Genomic DNA, 903 nt, shown 5'->3' with positions numbered 1-903 from the left:
CAAGCTGCAAACAGCCAGCAGCTCCCGCCAGCAGCAGCAGCGGGCGATGGGTGTTGGGTTGGGGAATGTGTTCAGGAGCAAGTGGTGGTGATGGTGTCCACGTCCTCATGCACATCTCTGCAGCATCGGCGGTGGAGGGTGTGTTGGCTGCTGCTGCTGTTGTTGTTGTTGCGATGGCCGTCAGGGAGGGCGTGAAAGAGAGGGGAATATAAGCAGCAGCTGCAAGGTGGAGAATGTGCAGGTGTGCAAGCAGTTGTGTGTGAGAACGAAAAGTGAGACAGCGCATCAAGCAAGGCAAAACAGGCAGCCGCACCACACACATGCACACATTGATGTGGGACAACAAGGGGAGACAGGAGCAACAAAGGCAGCGACCACAAAACACGCACACTGGTGCGGTGCGCAGCATACACACGCATGCATGCAGTGACGCACTCACGTTGCTCATCGCTTGCTTGGTTGCTTGCTTTGTGTTGTGGTGTGAGTTGGTGTTGCTGCTTCCACAGCCGCATACAGCGTGGCTGAATGGTCATCACATGGCAGCGCCCGTCTGTTCATCCCACCACAGCAGTGGTGGTGGTGGAGGGGAGGGGTGACAGCTGCTGGCTCAAGGCCCCTCTGTGTGGCGACAGCAGAAAGGAAGGAGAAAGAAACAAACGAGAAGGGTGGTGGTGTTGAAGGTGAGGGAAAGGAAGAAGGATGTGAGCAAGCGCACAAGAAAATGAGGAGGTGGTGGCGACGGCGTGTGGATGGGTGGAGAAGAGAACACGCACGTCGACACACACACTGACACACACACACACACACACACACACACACATGCACACACACACACACATTCATGGTGCAGCACATCACAGCACAACCGCCGCTGGTGTCTGGTTGGCTGGGCCAAGTTGTCAC

The sequence above is a fragment of the Salpingoeca rosetta genome (genome assembly GCF_000188695.1).
Source record: "Salpingoeca rosetta unplaced genomic scaffold supercont1.22, whole genome shotgun sequence".
NCBI lineage: Eukaryota > Choanoflagellata > Craspedida > Salpingoecidae > Salpingoeca > Salpingoeca rosetta.
This window is presented reverse-complemented; position numbering follows the sequence as displayed.